Genomic DNA, 21,851 nt, shown 5'->3' on the forward strand with positions numbered 1-21,851 from the left:
CTTCAGGTAATTAAAGGCATTAATAAAATGAGAGCTTTGTAGTCATCGGGGGTTCATGTGGGAAAGATTAGGGGTAACAGAGTATGATCTGTTTAGGAACTGTTGTTGAGTTGCTCAGTCGTGTCCAATTCTTTTTCAGCACTATGGACTGTAGCCCACCAGACTCCTTTGTCCATGGGATTTCCCAGGCAGAAATACTGGAGTGGGTTGCCATTTCCTCCTCTAGGGGAATCTTCCTCACCCAGGGATCGAACCTGCACGCCCTGCATTGCAGGCAGATTCTTTACCACTAAACAACCTGGGAAGCCCGTTTAGGAATTACAGGCCATCCAAAATGGTTGTTTGTAGTTGAAGGGATCATCTTTAGGACTGTGTAAATCAAGTCAACATAGTAGCTCCTACTGAAATCTATGCTACTTTTGCTGCTGCTGTGAGTGTAAAAGGAAATAAGAACACCGCTTTGGTTTGCAATCTAATTTGGGAGATAAAATTTACGGTTAGGAAATAATGGAATAATAACAGAAATAGGTCTTGTGGAATCAAATATTACATGGAATGATTGTTTCAGTGCTATAAGAAGAGAAAAAGGAAAGAACATGTGGGCTAGAAGAGGAGGAAAAGGCTTAATTAGAGAATTGGGTTTGAGCTATGCTTTGAAGAAAATGTTTTGGTTTAGATTGGTGGAGGGAATAAAAGCCTCCTGGTCTGTGAGAGAGCTAAGCAAAAATACCAAGAGAGAATGAGCCTGACTTATTTTTAAGACAGAGTAGTATTCAAGTAGACCAGAGGAATTGTTTAACTGGGTAGTGGGAAATGTTATTGACTGATTCAAATGGGAAGAACACAGTTGAATATAGTTTGATTTTTGAGAAGTTTGGACCTACTGTACTAAGAACAAAGGAATTTTTTTTTTTTGGAAAGTGAGTTAATAGGTTAAAAGTAACCTTAGAAGATGCATCTGTGTGGAATAGAATATGTGGAGACAGACAGTGAGGGAATAGTTAAGAGGCCTTTACCGTGATCCACAGAAGAGTCAGAGTATTGACTGGGAGGATTGGAGCTGGTGTTGAGAAATGGGATTAGGACAAAAGGTTGAAATAATTAGATGCAAGAATCAACAGGCCTTGGGGAGTAATGCAATGAAGAGAGAGGTGTCCAAACGTTGACTGTTGAAGTGAATATTTAGGCAGCAGGTCAGTACAGTTCATAGGCAGTGCTAGTTGATGCTGTGAAGAAAAAGAAGTTTAAAAAAATGGTCAATTAAAATAAATAAATTGATTTTATTTTAAATGGCCGAAAATTTATACATGTTGTTGTATTAGGAAGCTTCATTTTAGTTGTTTTCCTTCCTCAATTTTTATTTGTTGGTTTATTCTTTAATTCAGACAGACTAGAAAGACAAGGTAAACAGGCTCCCTCCTGGAGAGCTTGGCTTTGAGGAAACCCAAAATCAGTCAGTGCCCTGAAAAACAAGACCATTATCAATGGTGATAAGTGCTCCATAAAAATTCATGTGGGGGATGCAGAGTCGATAGTGGAGTGGGAGGTGCTCGAGAGCAGACTGATTCAAGAGCTCTCAGAGCAGGTAATGCTTAAGCTAAAGATTAAAGGATGAAACAAAATCAGCCAGGGAACCAGCATACATGCGTGTGTGCTCAGTCGTGTCCAACTCTTTGCAACCCCATGGACTGTAACCCACCAAGCTCTTCTGTCCATGGGATTTCCCAGGCAAGAACACTGGAGTGGGTTGCTGTCTCCTTCTCCAGGGAGATCTTGACCCAGGGATCGAACCTGTACCTCCTGCAATTGGCAAGCCTTGGCACGTGGATTCTTTACTGCTGAGCCACCCAGGAAGCCCAAGGCAGGAAGAGAAGAATGCAGAGATGAGTTCAGGCAGAGGGCACAGCATGGCAAAGAAGAAGCAAGGTTAGCAAGATGAACGGGGGCCGGAGCATGTTAGGACCTGATAGTTGTGACAATGTCCTCAATTCCGTGGGAAGCCAAGGAAAAATTTCAGCAGAGTCCTAATGTGACTCATGTTGCTGTTCAGAGGGCAAAAGGGAAAGCAGGAAGGCCATTGCGAAGGTTATTGCATTAATCCATAAGAGAGAAAGCAACATAGAGATTGTCATGCTGAGTGAAGTAAGTCAGACACAGAAAGACAGATGGCATATGAGATAGCTTATATGGGGAAGGGGATCTAAAACAAAAGAGTATATATGAACTTATTTACAAAACAAAAGTAGAGTCATGAATGTAGAAGACAAACTTACAGTCACCAGAGGATAAGGGAGGGGAGAGGGATACACTGGGAGTTTGGGACTGACATATACACACTGCTGCTAAGCTGCTAAGTCGCTTCAGTCATGTCTGACTCTGTGCGACCCCATAGACGGCAGCCCACCAGGCTCCCCCGTCCCTGGGATTCTCCAGGCAAGAACACTGGAGTGGGTTGCCATTTCCTTCTGATATACACACTACCATATATAAAATAGGTAACTAATAAGGACCTACTGTATAGCTCAGGCAACTCTACTCAGTACTCTGTAATGGCCCATATGGGAAAATAATCTAGCAGAAAGAGTGGATATATGTGTATGTATAACTGTTTTTTGAAATTGACACAACATTGTAAATCAACTATATTCCAATAAATTTTTTTTTCAAAAGAGAGTTTATGAATGGAAATATACTTGTCTCTGAGAATGGTGCCATGGGAAGTTTAATGTTTTAAATTTTCAGTTCTTTTAAAGCTAATAAGAAATCACTTAAACTCTAGGAAAGTCTGTTGGCAAAAGTGATGTAATGGAAAACTGTATTCTATTTTGAGGTCAATTTAAAGATTAGAATAAGATGTAAGGTGATTTTGCTCCCAGAAGGCATTAAAATATAATAAAATTTTCCCCAGTGGAAAGTAAATTGAAATGCCAGAGCCAGGATTTGCCCAAGCTTATCAGTGAATCATCATGATCTCTGAGTGTCAGAATGCGAATAACAAGATAGCACTGGGGTCTATAGCAACTTCAGAATCTCAAAGCAGCATGTTAGGTCTTATGGAAAACATTTCCTTGGAGTAATGTTTCTTGTATTTACAAAGGACTCTTGTTTTCTGCCCCTTGAGTTATAGAGATTGGATTCAAGTATATAATTTCTATGTTTAGTTTTTCTGTATTTTGAGCCAGCCACCGAGTCTCTCAATTTCCTTATACCTTGATTGAATTATTGAATTGCTGACGCTGTTAGGACAATGGTCACAGATTTTCTGCAAGCTCCTGTTTCACCTGTTTGGCATAATGCTTACCTGAGTAGACAAAAGGGAGAAAAAAACTAGAGAGTAGTTTAAACAAACAATTCCTGATAAAAAGAAAAGGTCAATTTTGAAAATGCCAAGAGTATATTGAAAAGTGTAAAGCCTTATGCATATCTTTATCAGGGAATCTAGGACCTTCCTGTTGGAAATGATAAAAAACAAACATACAACAACAACAACAAAAACTATAGCTTAAAAGGTGAGGAAAAAGTTGTAAGAGCTTTTCTGTACAATTTTGTTATCTCATGAAACCACTAACTGGACTTGGAAATGAGCAGACTTGAGGCAGTGGGGTGTAGAATTTGACAGCCAGCATTTTCCTGGGGGTGATGTCATTGCAGCTTTGGTTGTTAGGTGCTATCGTATTTATTTGGTATACCCATAATTCAGTGGCCTTTCACTAGTCTCTTGGATATTCTCTGAGACCTGCATATTGGATTTTGGGAACCCATTTTAAAGGAAAGCTGAACTTCTTTCAAGCAGCTTAAAAGGTGAATTATCCTGCAAGGTGACTTCCAGCTCTGACTCCACAATCTCCTTGCATTTTTCTTTATACCAGTTTGTTAAAGTAGATTATTCTTTCTCCAAAATCTGTAATGCTAATGCTGTGCAGTTGAAATTCAGAAGTTGAAATTAAGAAATTGTTTTGGGTCATTGCTGCTCTGTTTCTCTTCTAATCTACTAAAATGAACAAAAGGAAAACCTGTCTCAAGAAATGTATGTGTGTATATATATATATGTTCCTACCATTCAAAATCTTCACATAGGTTTATTTTCCAAGTTAAAATGCATTTCTTTCTCAGAGAAGAAAAATGCCTTCTGAACAGTAGTTAAGTTTGCAGAGTGTAAATTATATTTGATAGACAGTAAAGCAGAATTCTTACTTAAATAGTGTTAAAGACTCTAGAGCAATAATAATGAAATAGATTAGTCATCTTCTTTTCTCATTATGTATATTGGTATGTATGTTTGTCAGCCACAAAGAGGTTTGATTCAGAGCACTGAGTCCTTAGAATGCTATGCTAGTTGGAAGGAGTGTTATGGATGTAATCTTCCCAGGAGTGATCCAGTAGTGTTATGGATGTAGTCTTCCCAGGAGTGAGGCAGTGTTTATTATTATTATTTGTGGTAGCAGAATGCAGAGCAAGCAAGTGTAGATATAAAAGAAACTGAAAGTGCCAGTGAGAGGAATATGGTATCAGCATCGTAGTCATCCATATCTTGGGTGTGTTCAAGGCAGAAATTGCTTATATTCTGCAGCAAAATAAACTTTCAAAAAGTTTGCATTAACATATTTTTAATCTTCTGGAAAGCAATCGATGTTAAACGGTGTGATTGTGAAATTACCTTAAAGTTGGAAGCAAAGAATTGTCATGAAGTTCATGCCCTGAATAAATACAGAATCTATTTTTAATCTTGTCTTTTCTCCTTTCCCAACCACTGACATGCAGCACATTTGTCATACATTATAGGTTTTAAAGAACATATGATTGACCCCTAAATATGCAAGTATTGCTCAGAATGTGATTAAAACTATAGGTGGGATGATTATCAGAAAAACATTTTTTTAAAATTGTCTCAAGTACTGCATTTGATAGGGAAGGAATGTAATAACATTTGTCTGGGCCTGTCTACTTAAAGCTAGTAATTATGCTACATATTTGTTTTCTTCCCAATCCTTTAAAAAAAAAATCTAGACTTGTGCAATCTTACTCTTGGAAATTGGCATTGTTATTTATGTGATACTGAAAGTATAACATGATATATGCAAAAGAAGTACCTGTGCCAAATAAGGTTCATGAGTAATTATTGTGGTTTGTGTGCACATAAGGTACAATGCAAATAATTAATTTTAAACAGAAAAGAATTCCAGGCAGCCATCTTTTGGTTCTAAAGTACCACTGGAGGAAATATTGATCATATGAACTTTTGAAAGTCACAGTTCAGTTCAGTCCAGTTCAGTCACTCAGTTGTGTCTGACTCTTTGCAACCCCATGGACTGCAGCATGCCAGGCCTCCCTGTCTATCACCAACTCCTGGAGCTTGCTCAAACTCATGTCCATTGAGTCGATGATACCATCCAATCATCTCATCCTCTGTCGTCCCCTTCTTCTCCTGCCTTCAGTCTTTCCCAGCATCAGGGTCTTTTCCAGTGAGTCAGCTCTTTGCGTCAGGTGGCCAAAGTATTGGAGTTTCAGCTTCAGCATCAGTCCTTCCAATGAATATTCAGGACTGATTTCCTTTAGGATGGACTGGTTGGATCTCCTTGCAGTCCAAGGGACTCTCAAGAGTCTTCTCCAGCACCACAGTTCAAAAGCATCAATTCTTCAGTGCCACAGGTCTCAAAAATGCATGTTAATTACTAATCTTAAACTTCTTTCCCTATTAACTTTATTTTTAAAGAAAAAACAACAGACAAGTGGACAAGTTTGGTTGATACGTTGTGCCTTTCCTCTCTAAGTTTAAGTTTCCCTTATTGTAGATGCTAACAAAAAATTTCCAAAGGCAAGCAGCAAGAGAAGGAAAAAGAAAGAGAGGGTATGGAATAAATCATGATCCGCTTAAGCAGCTCCTGTTCAAACAATGCAGGTTTTAATAGGTTACTTCACTGCTACCTGTGGATGACTTAATAGAAACTCTGTTTAAATTTCATTTGATGCATAAAAAAACAGATGTAGACATGACCTCCTAATAAATATTTTACTGCAAGTCAATGAAGTTCTGTATGTATTCATGTAGTTTTACTTACATTGTACCTCTCAGAATGAAAATATTTCTCCGTATTTTTTTAAAGAAGTGATGCAGGAGAAAGAACATCAGATTTCATTTCAGAGAAGTTGTTTAGGTTTTGTCTTTACTGCTAACTAGGGTTGTATTCTTTTAAGCAAATCATAGTTCTTCTATTATCCTGAATTTTCTTCTTTATCAAAGAGGGCTAGTGTTTCTCACAATCAAAATTGTTGTGAAGGTTAAATAAACGTGTATGTAAAAACAGTTTGTACACTGAATGACAGTATAATAAATCAAAACTAATTTTGTTACTAGGGTAATTTTTATTTTATTATTAAACTTTATATTACATTTATTTATGTTACTAATGTTAACAAAGAAAGTTCATTCTTTCTTAAAGATTTGATCCATTCATTTTAATTATTATAATATTTATAATGTTGCCTTCACATACTTAAGATGTGCTCAAACCGGTTATTCTCACAATGCTCAGTGTTAGATTTGACTAGTTTCTTCATCTAGTTAATTTGTAGTTTGATCTAATGAAATGAATGATTTTAATGATATTTAGGTGGCCTAAAATGTGATCATCAGAATAATATATAATGAAGCAAGGTGTTAACTATTAGTTGAGAATAATAAAAGTTAGTGAAAGTCAGACAGTCATGTACGACTCTTTGTAACCCCATGGACTGTAGCCCACCAGGCTCCTTTGTCCATGGAATTCTCCAGGCCAGAATAGTGGAGTGGGTAGCCATTCCCTTCTCCAGGGAATCTTCCCGACCCAGGGATCAAACCCGGGTCTCCCACATTGCAGGCCGATTCTTTACCAAATGAACTACTATTTGTATAAATGTTTTTCTATATCATTTTAAAAAATCTGTGCCTCTGTATCTGCCAAGTTATTTTCTGTAGTAAACAACCCTCACATTTTGTTGGCTTTACAGAATTAAAAGTTTATTTCCTGATCACATTGTATGTCCAGTGTGGATCAATGGGAGGGCCCTGCCCTTGTAAGAAGGAGAGTGTGGAAAACTGACCTCTGGCTGATCATGCTTTGTGTGTGTGAACACACTGTTTTTACCAACATGACATTAGCCAGACTACCTTCAAGAGTATAGGTGGGGAAGTGCTCTCCTGCCCTGAGATCAGAAGAACCAGGGTATTTTGTGACAGCCCTAATAACTTCCACAAGCAAATATACTAATTAGATACTTCCTTGAATGTTATTTGATAGTCCAAGTAATTAAACATGATAACAAAATATAGTTTGTATTTTAATTTGCTTTTTCAAATTGTGTCTCCTTAACTCCATCACTGCAATAGGATTTTCATTTTTCACATCTAATATTGTGCTACTGAAGGAGATTGTGTTCCAAATTTACCTCCCTCTACAGAGTTTCATCAGCGTCACCATCTCAAAATGAAAATAAGAATCAATATATAAAATTCTAGTTTTAGTTTCTTGGCAGAGATTTTGCTGCCACTCATTAGTGACATTGCATGGGGTTCCATTAGCATTTAGAGCACAGTCACCTTTTGATATACGTGGAAGAAGGGACTCCAGAACCCCCAGAGGTACCCAAATCCATAGACACTCAATTCTCTTATATAAAATAGTACAGTGTTTGTATATAACCTATAGATTATACTTTAACCCATATACTTTAAACTCACTTCTTGATTAATTTTAATACCTAATGTAAATGCCATGTAAGTAGTTGTAAATACAATATGAATGCTATGGAAATAGTTGCCAGCATTTGCCAAATTCAAGTTTTGCTTTTTTGAACTTTCTGGAAATTTTTTTTCAAATATTTTTGATCCATGGTTCATTAAATCTTCAGATACAGAAACCAAAGATATGGAGGGCCAACTGCATTTTATTAATGATCACTTATCAAGGTCAGAATTATGATGATACAAAAACAGTAAAACCATTTAGGAAAATAAATTAAACAACTAAGTTTACCTTTGATGTAGAAGTGAAATAATGCAGGGCTCAGCAAACTATGACCCTGTGGGCAAAATCCAACCTTGCTTCTGTTATGTAATTAGAACACAGCTGTGTCCACTTATTTTAGTACTGTCTTTGGCTACCTTCATGCTATAATGGCAGAGTTGAACAGTACATCATAGGTTGTATGGCTGCAAAGCTGAAAATTTTACTATCTGGCCCTTTAGAGAAAACATTTGCCAAGCACTGGACTAAAAAACATAAAGCAAAGAAAAAAAAAAATACAATTTGTAACTAGAAGACCTGGGTTTGTCCTGATTCTAACATTATTCACTGTGTACTTTTGACCAGATCACTGAACATCTCTGAATTATTTTCTCATGTGAATAGTCCATATGATTTCCTAATAAGTGAATAGTTGTGCTTCCTGTCCCCCAGGATTTTATGAAAATTCAAAGGATATTTAATAATGCTTAACTACTATGCAATTAAAATTCATCATTTTAAAAGAAGATGCTTTTTTCCTCCATTTTTCCTCATTGTCCAATAAAGGTTGAAATGAGCTCTGTGACTCAAATTCTGTGAACCTCTGGTACGTTAAGCCTCAGGAGTTTATAATCTTATTTTCTGGAGAGATGACCCATAATGTACATTAGATTCTCAAAGTGTCCCATAGTTGTTAGAAGGGTTTAAAACCATTGGCTTGAATAATTTCTATTTTAAATTTTAGGCTGATAGAAAGTAACATTTTGTAGCACTTCAAAAATTGAGAAAAAAAGTACTGTGTCAGAAACATTGTAGTAAAATGCTGGTGTAGAAGCTGGCGGACAAAATAACTGCTTAGAGAACTGAGTACAGTGGTCAGAAAGAAGCCATGTAAAAGCACATTGCTAAAAATAAGAAAATCTTATGTTACTGCTGAGCTCTGAGTGATATTATAGTGTCAAATATTTTCAGTTCTTCCCAAATCCTGCAGATTCTGAATTGTTTTCTGTAAACATGATAAAAAATGCTTTAGAAAACTAGGGTATTACAATCCCCATCCATGACATTCTGGATTTTAAGAATTCAGCCTTCCTCCTGTTCTATAATTATTAGAACACAGCTACATCAATTTATTTTAGTATTGTCTTGACTATCTACACACTGTGATGGCAGAGTTGAATAGTACAACAGAGGCTATTTGGCCTGTAAAGCCAGAATCTTGAAAAGAACACACACACACATGTATGACTGAATCACTTTGCTGAACACCAAAACTGACACAGCATTATAAATCAAGTATGTATGCGTCATAAGTTGCTTCAATCATATGCAACTCTTTGTGACCCTATGGACTGTAGCTCGTCAGGCTTCTCTGTCAATGAGATTCTCCAGGCAAGAGTACTGGAGTGGGTTGCCGTTTCCTCCTCCATGGGATCTTCCCAACCCAGGGATTGAACCAGTATCTCTTGTGTCTCTTGCATTGGTAGGCAGGTTCCTTACCACTAGCGCCACCTGGGGAGCACCCCGCCCCCGAATCAACTATATTTCATAAAAATTAAAACAAAAACAAGAAAAGGGAAGCATGCAAATATAACAATTAAAAAAGTTACTGGATAAAGGAAAATAAAGACTAGACCAGGAAAAAAAGACTAGACCAGGAAAATAGGCTGGGAATGGGAGGCACAATTTTAAAGGAGTTTAAAAGATGATATTTCTTTTCCAGTTTTTATATTATTTGTTCTTGCTTTGGATTTATGTTTCTAAACTGTGAACATAGAGTGTGAATGGGGGCCTCAAAAGTTCTTCCCACTTAATTCAATGTGGGCAGGCTTAGTAGCAGGATAACATAACTAGAGTTAGCTACCAATTAGTAATTTCAGTGCACTGCCTTCTACCAAGTGGAAAAGCCTCCCATATTCTCTCTCTAGAGGCTCTGAATTGTTGTGGAAACAAGGAAATCATGTTTTATAGCCATTTTCCTGAGCTATCTTTAAGAGTGTCTTGTCGATTTCTTACTAAAATATATGGCAAAACCAATACAATACTGTAAAGTAATTAGCCTCCAATTAAAATAAATAAATTTAAAAAAATCTTGCATTTCAGGATTAGGTTTTCTAATAGACTGAATTCAAGGTATAGGACTTAATCTGAGATAGTCTTCATAGCTGTAAAGGGATTATAGAAAAGAGAAAAATATACTCAAGAATTCACATTTCGGGCACAATGAGGCCTTCTTGTAATTGTGTATGTATGTGTGTTCATGCTTCAATTCAAGTTCAAATGAGACTGTATAAGAAATTAAGAAGTAAGGATGCAGGTGGTGAGAAACAGCGATGGTCATACTCCTTCCCAGTCTACCACCTCTTGAATCCTTCCTTTGAATTAAACCCTATGAATGTCAAATATATCTAAAACAGGTAAATGGAATCATTTGTGTGTGTGCGTGTCTGTCTGTGGCAGGGGAGGGAGAGTGGATCATATCCGAGAGCAGGCAGCCTGTTTCCATAGTGGGGCAAGGCTTCCAGGTCACATAGAGTGCATTTAAATGCTGGTTGTGTCACTTTCGATTGCTCAGGTCTGTTTTACTTAACATTTCTGAGCCCTAAGTTTTAAGACATGTTTTCCAGAATGTTACTTTGGGAATTAATTGAGGAAAACATGCCCAAAGTGCCTAGGATACCACAGTCTCTCCCTCATAGTAGATTCTGTGTTAAGTTCCTTTTATACATCTTTCCAGTTCAAATGTTCCCGGTCAGAGTTTGGGGGATGGGCCTTTCCCCACCCTCTTCTCCTAGTCCCAAGGCTGAGAAGAGCACATTTTCTACTATCTGTGGGAAATAAATTCTAGACACCAAAGGAAATGACCCACATAAAGCAGAGCATTAGATAGGACAGAACCAGTGAAAATTAATAGCCTATGAGTGATGAATCACCAACAGTTGTTGGGTGGATTATTTGAGCTTTTGATAGTTGCTTGACAGAACTATGTAATAGACGTAGATTAGTTGTTGTTGTTTGGTCGCTAAGTTATGTCTGACTCTTTGTGACCCCATGGACTGTAGCCGGCCAGGCTCCTCTGTCCATGGGATTTCCTAGGCAAGAATACTTGAGTGGGTTGCCATTTCCTTCTGCAGGGGATCTTCCCAACCCAGGAATCATACCCAGGTCTCCTGCATTGACAGGTAGATTCTTTACCACTGAGACACTGATAGGTGTAGACTGGTAAGACCTATAAAGCCAGTGCATGAGACATAAGACACAGGTTCCATCCCTGGTCAAGAAGATCCCTTGGAGGAGGGCGTGGTAACCCACTCCCATTTTTGCCTGGAGAATCCCATGGACAGAGGAGCCTGGCGGACTACAGTCCACAGGGTTGCAAAGAGTCAGACACAACTGAAGTGACTTAGCACATATACATAAAACCCAAAAGACATTGAGAAATCAGCAAAACTGTGGCATCAGACTGAAATATTTGTCTTTTATATGGTCCCTTATGTAATAACATAGTAATAGCAAAGAAGTGTAACATTCAGTAGGGCTTCCCTGGTGGCCCAGATGGTAAAGAATCTGCCTGCAATGTGGGAGACCCAGGTTCAATCCCTGGGTCGGGAAGATCTCCTGGAGAAGGGTATGGCAACTCACGCCAGTTGTTCTTCCCTGGAGAATTCCGTGGACAGAGGAGCCTGGTGGGCTGTAGTCCTTGGGATTGCAAAGAATCGGTCACAATCGAGTGACTAACACTTTCATAACATTCAGTATGTGCTAGGTACTGTTTTAAGTACTTTATGTATATATTCAAACATTTTCATCCCTACAACAACCTATAAGGTATTGCTGTCATTATTCCCATTTTAGGATAAGCAAAGGGAGGCACTGAGAGTTTAGAGAACGTGCCTGAGTCATGCAGCGAGTAGATGGCATTTAGTGGGGTTTTAAATCCACCTGGTTTGGCTGCAGGGTCCACATTCATAATCTCTGACCTCTATTGCATTATACGTTGAGAAAATATGATTTACCATATTTTTACCAGGGTATATATGTATATATATATATATTTTATATATATTTATATATATATAATATATATAAATATATATATATATATATTATTACCAGGGTGTGTGTATATATATATATATATATAAATATATATATATATTATTACCAGGGTGTGTGTGTGTGTGTGTATATATATATATATATATATATATATTATTACCAGGGTATATATGATTTACCATAAATTCCTTGTGAACTGATCGTATCTGTCCACCTGTCTCTCCTAATGGTTAGGGAGTGTTTCAGGACTCTACTTTTCTAGGTGAATGAATGATGCCATTGTTACCTTTGGAAAAATGTATAAGTAATTTGGATAAAATCAACTTGAAAAGTGCAGGGCTCTGATGGATCCTCCAACACTTGTTACTTGTGAATATTGGATTAAGTAAAGCATATCTGCCATTACCATGTGTGGAAAACCTTTTATATAAATGGCCTTACTCTCTTAATGTTGAGGATATAAATTTTTAGACACGGAAATAAGCATCCTTAATTTTCATTTTTTAGTGTATTTTTTTAAAAATAAGATACACAAATAAATTAGTTTGAAGATATTTAATTTGTCAAAATCAAAGAATGCATGGAAATCTAATCTCATATCTGAGGCGCATCTTAAAAAATGTTGGATATTAAATTTAAATTGAATTTACCCATGTCTCTTAATGGTCTGGGTGATATATTCTTTCATCTCAATGACCCAACTTCAGCTGTCATCACTCAGGTTCAGTATCTGGATAATTGTACATCTTTCAGGCAGGCTGGCTGTCACATTCTCTTTCTTTCCCTTTTTGACCCTGGCAGTAGTTGATGAGGTTTGAATTACTGCCCCAGGGTAATAGCCAAGACAAGCATAGAAAAATCCTTATACCATAATTCAATTTTAACTTAAACTGTATTAAATATGGACACTCAGCACTTAAAAACTTTGCATTCCGTCTCTTCAGCGTCTGCTGCCTAATTACCACCAGTCCTTCAATTTTCTTGGCCTCAGCTTTTCGTATTTGTGTAATGATGGGGTTAGAGTTCTATTTGCCATTTCAATTCTTACATCTTATAATTTTGTTCACTAACTTAAGGTGACTTTTCCCTCTTTATTTGTGGTACTTTATAGTGTGAAAACAGAAAAGTAATAGACCATTTCAGAAAAGATTCTGTCCAGAGATCCTGTGGACAGAGATGTTAAAGTAGTTCCTCCAAAACAATAGGTTTTGCTGTGATATAGTTATTACGTTTGCTGCTTGCTAATGACGGATGAAATATCTAATAGCTGCCAATGCCTGGTTGGCTGTGACAATAACCAGTGAATTGCAGTAACACAGAGTGCTTTGTTCATTATTTCCTTGGTATCATATAACTGTTTTTGTTCCATGGTGTAATCTGCCCAGTGAAGAGCATGAAAAAAGAGCGTGGTATGTTATTTAGCCACAAAAAGGAACAAAATAATGCCATTTGCAGCACATGGATGGGCCTAGAGATTGTTATATTGAGTGGAATTGACCAGACAGAAAAAAACAAATAACATATAATATCACTTATATATTATAAGTGAACATATAATATATAGTGAAGTCGCTTAGTTGTGTCCGACTCTTTGCGACCCGTGGACTGTAGCCCACCAGGCTCCTCCGTCCATGGGATTCTCTAGGCAAGAACACTGGAGTGGGTTGCCATTCCTTCTCCATATAATATATAAGTGATATAATATTACTTATATTTATAATCTAAGAAAATGGTTACAAGAACTTATCTATAAAACAGAAATAGGGTTACAGATGTAGAAAATAAACTTATGGTTACTGGAAGGGGGGAAGGAGAGGAGGGAAAAATTGGGAGGTTGGGACTGACATATACACACTACTCTATATAAAATGAATAACCAATAAGGACCTACTGTGCAGCACAGCGAACTCTACTCAATACTCTGTAATGACCTATATGAGAAAAAAAATCTAAAATGGAGTGGATATATGTATCTGTATAACTGATTCACTTTGCTGCACACCTGTAACTAACACCATATTGTAAACCAACTATCAGATCAGATCAGATCAGTCGCTCGGTCATGTCCGACTCTTTGCGACCCCATGAATCGCAGCACGCCAGGCCTCCCTGTCCATCACCAACTCCCGGAGTTCACTGAGACCAACTATACTTCAATAAATTTTTTTTAAGGAAGAAAAATAATGGCTTAACTCCTCCTTACTCTAAACACATTTCAGTGGGAAAAGTAGCGTCAGCATGAGCACCACTATCTTTATCACCGTTGTTTTCATCAACAGTGGACATTTATTCCCCTGAAGAAGGAAATGGCAACCCAGTCCAGTATTCTTGCCTGGAAAATCCCATGGACTGAGGAGCCTGGTGGGCTACAGTCCATGGGGTCGCAAAGAGTCAGATACGATTGAGCACCCGAGGTGTGTGTGAGATGGACATTTATTCAGAGCACCAGTGGCGGTACCTGAGCCAGCTTTATGGCAGGAAGGTGGCATTGGCCAGCTGACACTCACCAACTGTTTGCCATGTGCCAAGCACCATAGCATGTCCTTCCTGTGTAGTATATCACACAAGCCTCATCACTCTGCACAGATGAGAAAACAGAGGCACAGTGTTTTTTCAAAAATTTTTTTAGTAACTTCCTCAGTGACAGGGTGGCAAAGCTAGAATTCAAACCCAGTTTTTGGGGCTCCAGAGCCTGCAGTTTTAATCACTATGCTATATTGCCCTCCGTATCCTTGAAGGGAGATTTGAGTGAGTCTCTTTGCAGTTGAGGAAAATTATTGCATATCAAAGATTGTGTAGCTTTCTTGGCAGTTCAGATTATCAATGGCCTCCAAGATCCAACTCTCTAAAATGAAAAAGAGAAAAAAATTACACTTATTATGTCTAATATATTCTTTTTAAAGGTATTGTATAGTTTTATCATTTTAGTGCTTATAATGTTAAAAAAAATTATTCAGTAACACTCATTAGAGTGGTAAGGCAGACTTCATCCAGGGCCATATGATAGGTGTAGGAACCACTGCAGTAGTTTAGTAGTAAGGCAGAGAGACTGGGCTCAACTCTGAATACAGCAAAGCAAAGTATAGATTTATAGCCAAAGAGCACAGGGTGGGAATCCATAAATAGAAAGTGACTAAAAGGGGATATGAGGAAACACAAGGGGCTGATTTTCACCAAGCCACCCTAACAGGAATTTTGTTTTTCTTCTTTAATGTGGCTGAATCAGGTCTTAGCGTGGGCTCTCAGTTGCAACATGCAGGATCTAGTTCCCTGACCAGGGATCGAACTTGGGCCCCCTGCATTGTGAGTGCAGAGTCTTAACCACCGGACAACCAGGGAAGTCCCCCTAACAAGACTCTTGCTAAAGGCCTGTCAGAGGTGATCAGGTATCACCTGGGCAATGATGAAGGATAAGGAAAAAAAGATGGTCAAATACGGAGAATGGGGGTGGGGAGCACAGTTCTGGATAAACTGAACTTCAACAGGATTCTTACTAGAACTGAACTTTATAAACAAGGACATGGGAGCCCAAGGCTTAGTCAAAAGAGAACTCAGAAGAGCCAGACCAGAGTTTGGTCCAAGACAGAATGTTTTCCAGAGGTTGGTCCAAGACAGAATGTTTTCCAGTAGACAGTATGGTTTTCTTTATTGCTTTGATGGTTTGTCATTTGATGCTGTGTATGACCAGGAAGATAACATCAAATTGTACTAAAATTCTTATCAGAAAATTCTTTTAACAATAACCTTTAAAGTATGATTTCCAGAAAATGCATTTATCATAGTTCAGATTCTTGATTACAGTCTCTACATGCGTGGGAAAATGTAAGTTATTCACATTGCTTGCTAAGAAATAGTTTGCCACTTCCTTGATGCTGTTGGATCATTTTTCTCCCCTCTTGGGATAAGAGGAGAACCAGATAATAAGAGGCAGTTAAATAGCACGTGAATTTGCTGCCATTTATAGAAATAACATTTCATTACACCTTGAACAGATCTCTGTTTATTGGCTTGAGCTTCAGATGAAATTGTTGACCAACATTTAGTGGTCATGTTTTATCAAAATGCACATCTTTGAACACTGAGAATCTAATCCCGGACAATGAGATGCTCTCACTAGGAGAGGCATCTGGGGACTGAGAAGAACGTTGAGGTGAGATGTTTTACTTCTCCCTTGACCCGTGTGGTCTAGGCTGTTCTCACCAGTGGCTGAAGCTCTAGCACTGCTTAAATATGCCCTCTTGCTCCCACTCCCCTCACTGGATCTCTTTCTTTCCTCCTACGTATTTGAATCAGTGAGAGGAGAAAGGATGCAGTTCCAATGTATTAAGTGAAAAACTAGAAACAATGTCCAGGTAGATGATTGCTGCTCTTTGGCAAGATTACTTTGCAAGAGAATTTCCCTTCAACCTTTACCTGCAGTTGTAGATTTTTATAACTGTATCTTGTTAGCAAAAAATAAAAAAGCAACTTAAGAAATAGGGAGCTTCCTGTAGATTTGCCATTATTCAACTGTGATGTAGGATTTTATGATGTAAGTTGCAACTAAAGATAGCAAGGGAGCCATCTTGTGAAGCACTGTTTGAACTGCAGGCTGGTGGCTTCTGGGCCAAGAGGAAAGCTGGAGATAGAAATGGTGAAACAAAAGGTCAAAATTTAATTCCTTTAGCTGACACGATTGTTCTGATGCTCCTATGCATTTTTCCCCAGTCTGTGTAAATCAGCAAGTACTGGAGGAATAGTATGTCCAGGGATGGTCCATATTCACTGGTTATTTAACTGAGAAATCCCTTAAGTTTTAGGGATGATACTTGTAGCCTTGATCCTTAATTCTAAATACTTGCTGTAAGCGATTGAATTAATAGTTTAAATTTCAGCCTTAAAGTCTAGTCAGTGTTTAATCTTGTACACATTACTTCAATAAACCTGTTTGTTTCTGAGTGAAGATAATTAGCAGTACTTCTCTCATAGGGTTGTGAAAGTTGAATGGAGTGTACACACATGTGAAGTGCCTGCGGTTCCTTGGAGGTTCAGATGGTAAAGAATCTGCCTACAATGCAGGGGACCTGAGTTCAGTCCCTGGATCGAGAAGATCCCCTGGAGAAGGGAATGGCTACCCACTCCAGTATTCTTGACTGGAGAATCCCATGGACAGAGGAACCTGGCAGGCTACAGTCCATGGGGTTGTAGAGTAGAGATGGCTAAGTGACTAACACTTTCAGTTTCATGAAGGGAGTAGCATTGTATCTGTGATGTAGTGAGAGACAGAAAAAGAATGTGTGTGTGTGTGTGTGTGAATAAATAGTGTTGGCCATTATTTTTATCATTGATAATGACAGTTATTTTATTTTTATTTTATTATTTTATTTTTGGTAATGAAAATAAAGTAATAAAGTAATGCCATAGCTCATCTAAAAGAGGTACTCTGATCATGGTCATCCTACATACAATTCACTTCCCAATTTTGCTTTCTTTTCTCCTGAAGAGCCCTACCCCCCATATTGAATAGCTTTAGACCCACAAAACCATGCCCATGTCACAGAACGTAAATCAGAATCACATCTGTAGATATTTAAAAATACATGAACAGAATCCCCTCCTCTCCCAGTGGAAGATAAGAATTTAGGTGTTCTGGGGTGGATTTTTAAAATTCCCTCTGTGATTCTGATCTGCACCCTTGGTTTAAAAGCAATGACCTAGAAGAACAATGTACTGCTTTGTGAAAGTCCTGAAATGAATACTTCTTTTATCAAAACATTGTTTAGTTGTCTCTTAATTAAAATCATATTTTTTTCTAGAACTACTGTTTCTTATTTAGTGTTTGGTTAGCTTGTCTGTCAGTGCTGTGGGTTTGACTCACTTTTTAAAAATGACCAGGTGTAGGGCTTTCCTGGTGGTCCCGTGGTTAAGACTTCACCTCCATTGCAGGGGGTGTGGGTTCCATCCCTGGTCAAGATCCCACATGCCTTGAGGCCAAAAAAATCAAAACATAAAACAGAAGCAATATTGTAACAGGTTCAAAAATGGTCCATGTGAAAAAAAAATCATTAAAAAACAAATAAATAAAAAAGACCAGGTGTGATTATCATTTCACTTTGTTTTCTGAATAGTTTCCTTTTTTTCTTAGCTTGCTAACAGAGGACACCCCGAATTTACCCTGTTCTTCTTATCCTACCTCCAGTATTTTATCCTTATACCCTACTCTATTGATATTTTTCTGCATCTAAAATAGTGTAAGTTGTTTTATATTAAAATATCATTTTAATTGTTACTTTTAGGGGTTACTTTTTAAACAATACAGTTTGCACAGATATAGAACTCTCTTTTTACTTGTCAGCTCCAAATAAAACTAAAAGGAGTAAAAAAGTACAGTAGAACTATTTAGATCTGAGGATATCTATTTAATTAAAATATATTAATAAGACCCATAGATGTTTCTTCTTAATTCAATATATTTTCTTGGGCATCTACTCTGAGCAGAGCACTACACATTTTTGTATGTAAAGGAAAGAAAAATATCTCTGCTCCCAAGAAGTTTGTCAGCCAGAAGAAAGACAAAAGCGTGTAACCAAATGGCAGGAATTCATGTAAAAGTCATACATAATCCCTGAAAAGGAAATACCAAGTGTTATGGATGTTCAAAGAAGCAAGACCACAGCTGGCTGAAAGGGAGAGGAATGACCGTATATTGGAAGTGATGTGTGAGGGGGACAGAAAGGACAGAAAAGATTTCAAATCACGATTGAAGGGGCCACATTCTTATGAGTTAGAAGGAGAAAACAATATAAAAAATGTAAGGAATCAAAAAAGGCAAGCTAAGTTTTCTCAGTGAGTAATGATGACTCTGGTGTTACTGGAGGGAGTACAATTGCATAACAGGGAGTTTGGGGAAATAGAAATGGTGATTTTTAAATAAAGGCCTTGAAACAGCTAAGGGTTTTACAGATTACGGAGTATAAACACCTAACTGTGCTTTAGGGAGAATGAACTGTGATGAGATGGGTTTGGTGGAGAAAAGACCATGGTCAGGCTGTTTGGATGGCCTGAAGTAGTGGCAGAAGAACCATCGAGAAGCAGAGGAGGAGAATGGAAGACTGTCGTGGACTGGGGATCTGCTTCGTTGCCTGCAGAGCTATATGGCTTTGGGATCTTACGGGATTTACACTACCATGTGTGAAATAGCTAGCTAGTGGGAAGCTACTGTATAACACAGAGAGCCCAACCCAGCCATGCGCATACATGTATGGCTCTTTTGGTTACACACATATATGGCTGATTCATGTTGTATGGCAGAAACCAGCATAGCATTGTCAAGCAATTATCCTCTGATTAAAAATCTTTTTAAAATATGGCACGAGAAAGTGAGTGAAAATGATAGTTATCTGCTACTCATCCACTAAGAACAAAATCCTGAATTACCAGAGGGAGGGAAGTTAAACATGCTAATCTGATTATTTTTAAAGGAAATGTACCATTCAGAAGTCAACACAATAAAGAAAAACCTCAACTAACAACTTAGGCAGAGAGGAGATTTTGAAGGAATAACGAGAATCAAGAGAAGGATTCCTTTGTGAACATCTTTCCATAACCCCACCATTTCATGAGAGCCACAACAAACCAGCTGTTTGAAGGCATTTTAGGTCTAAGCTCTGAAAGTGAATCAAGTACTCTTGAAATTGCCAACATTTGAAAAATGGAAACTGCCTGAATAGAAAGAAGAGAGGGCTTGCAGTGAGGGGCAGAGAGTAGAAAGGGAGTTTCAGGAAGAATATATATATATATATATTTTTTTTTAGAGAGAATTTTATTTTACTTTATTATATATTTAAAAAATTTTATTTTTTAGAATTGAACTTTGTTTTTGTTGTTGTTGTTATTTAAATTTTATCTTATTTATTATCTGGTCATACTGTGAGTTCAGCATGCAGGATCTTAGTCCCCCAGCTAGGGATCAAACCCATGCTCCCTTCAGTGGCAGTATGGAGTCTTAACCAACTGGACCACCAGGGAATCCCAGAATATATTTACTTTAGATGGCCAAAGGAAGGGCACTAGGGCTACAATGAGGACCAAGGTATGGTCCCTCACAGAACTCCTACTTATGGAACTGATGGTTGCAATCTAGTGAGATGATTCTTAGGATAAAGGGAATGTGTATACAGGAGGGGGACCAAGCCAACCTTGGGGCTGTATAGTGAGGGCTCAAGAAAGTCTTCTTGGAGAAATTAATTTCTAACCTAAGTAATGATGGAATCTTAAGGATCAACCAGGTGAAGAGTTGAGGGAGGGGGAAGGTATGCATTTGAGGCAAAGGAAGAAACATAATCAGAGAGGATCAATAAGGAGGTAGTTTAGTTTGGTTAAGTTATTTGTATCTTTCATCTGCATGGTACTTATTTTTATATTAGGTGAATTTTTCTTCAAAATAGTAATCAATTTTCTCAGCCTTATTAATTGTATAATTATTCAACTTTGAATTTATGATGCTTTTAAAATGTGCTATGTCTAACCTTACTTTAGTCTTTTCTGTTCTTTTCTGTTTTGTTGCATTTCACTCTATACTACCCCAAACTGTCTCTAAAGCTCTTCCATAGGTCTTGATAAGATTACTTTTAGGTATTTCATAATTCCCTTATATTAAAAGTAAGGTATTTTTCCATTTCAATTAGCAAATCTGAGATTTTGCTAAAGTAGTATAATGCTGTTGGTTTCTGCATATTTATCATGTATTCAGCTATTTTACTGAACTTTTTACCTATTTGATAATTTTTAATATTCTCCTGTATTTACTAGATATTTAATTCCACCTGCAACTAATATATTTGTCTTCTTTATAATAATCATTCCTTTTATATGTTTACTGCCGTTATGCCTGCTAGAACTTTCAGAATAATAAAAAAAAGTAAATTGTGAAATGCGCATTTTTCCCTCTGACTGTAAGGGGATTCCTCTTATTGTTCTTTAATATTAAGTATGATATTGAGTGTTTGGAGATAGTCACCCATTGTCACGATAAAAATTCTTTTCTGTTTATCACTTTTAAAGAATTATAAGAAATTATACAGATTGTTAATCAGATTGCTTTTTAAATAGCTGTACAGTAGATATCATGTAGGGGCTTCCCTGGTGGCTCAGATGGTAAAGAATCTGCCTACAATGCAGGAGCCCTGGGTTGCATGCCTGGGTTGTGAAGATCCCCTGGAGGAGGGGATGGCTCCTCTTGATGCTCCACTGCAGTATTCTTGCCTGGAGAATCCCCATGGATAGAGAAGGCTGGCGGGCTATATAGTCCATGGGACTGCAAAGAATTAGACATGACTGAGCGAATAAGCACAGCATAGCATGTACATCATGTAGAGCAAATCTTCCTACCTCATTTTCCCCCAAATATTCTTAGCTATTATTGGTTCTTTACTTTCTTTTATTACTTTTATAAAATTCCATCAATTTGTACTGAAAACTTGCAAAATATTTATTGCATCAGGGTCTTGTCCACTGAACCAGTTCTTCCCATTGGATGGCCAAAGTATTGGAGCTTCAGCTTCAGCATCAGTCCTTCCAATGAATATTCAGGACTGATATCCTTTAGGATGGACTGGTTGGATCTCCTTGCCGTCCAAGGGACTCTCAAGAGTCTTCTCCAGCACCACAGTTCAAAAGCATCGATTCTTTGGTGCTCAGCTTTCTTTATAATCCAACTCTCACATCCATACATCACTACTGGAAAAACCATAGCTTTGACTAGACGGACCTGTGTCGGTAAAGTAATGTCTCTGCTCTTTAATGTGCTGTCTAGGTTGGTCATAGCTTTTC

The 21,851-nt window shown here is 37.7% G+C and overlaps 1 protein-coding gene and 1 non-coding gene across 8 annotated transcripts in view; one reads left to right on the forward strand and one right to left on the reverse strand.

Annotated features, from left to right (window-relative positions):
- The window catches only part of KCNK2 (potassium two pore domain channel subfamily K member 2), a 221,164-nt gene that overhangs the window by 131,131 nt on the left and 68,182 nt on the right, over positions 1-21,851 (forward strand). The window lies entirely within an intron of this gene.
- Positions 15,308-15,380, reverse strand: TRNAV-CAC (transfer RNA valine (anticodon CAC)). Its single transcript has one exon. It is a non-coding gene; the product is annotated as a tRNA-Val (tRNA).

The sequence above is a fragment of the Bos grunniens genome, chromosome 16 (genome assembly GCF_055505025.1).
Source record: "Bos grunniens cultivar Pamir isolate PY7600 chromosome 16, Bosgru_T2T1.0, whole genome shotgun sequence".
Classification (NCBI taxonomy): Eukaryota; Metazoa; Chordata; class Mammalia; order Artiodactyla; family Bovidae; genus Bos; species Bos grunniens.